Raw genomic sequence first — 599 nt, 5'->3', positions numbered from 1 at the left:
GTCATCGTGTCGCTCCAGGGGAAACTCTGACCCCCCGGGTCAGGCGGTGGCGGCGCGCTAGCGTCATAACTTTCTTGGAGGCGCCGCCTTGAAGCTCACGGTTCGTCATATGCGGCTTCATCTCTTCGCGATGGCATGTTCACGGTGGAGGTCCCCGATTGCTCTTGTAATGTTAGGGGTGGTGTTGCTGCGCTCAGCTCATATGTATCTCGCCTTAGGTGTGTGCATGTGTTGTCGTGGAGTGTGTTTGTACTTGGGCTGTGGTTGATCTGTGCTTTATATATAAAGCGGGGCGAAGACTTTTTCGGTAAATGATTATTTTATATATGAAAATGTATATACCAAGTAGGAGTAATTTTTAAGAATATTTTTAACATCACTACAGACACAAGCGCTCATATATACGCGCATACGCTCATTCTATTAACGCACACACGCACACCCTATCCCCACTAGAGCAACTCTAACAGACCCCGCATAATTTCGAGAAGTATACGGGCTCGGCCCAATTTTCTGGCCAGAACAGAGCCCGTGTACTCGTCCGGCCCATAAATATTTTTACCGCGGCCCGCAAACGTTACCCCCGAAGCAGTATAACT

This window comes from Triticum dicoccoides, chromosome 7A (genome assembly GCF_002162155.2).
Source record: "Triticum dicoccoides isolate Atlit2015 ecotype Zavitan chromosome 7A, WEW_v2.0, whole genome shotgun sequence".
Classification (NCBI taxonomy): Eukaryota; Viridiplantae; Streptophyta; class Magnoliopsida; order Poales; family Poaceae; genus Triticum; species Triticum dicoccoides.
This window is presented reverse-complemented; position numbering follows the sequence as displayed.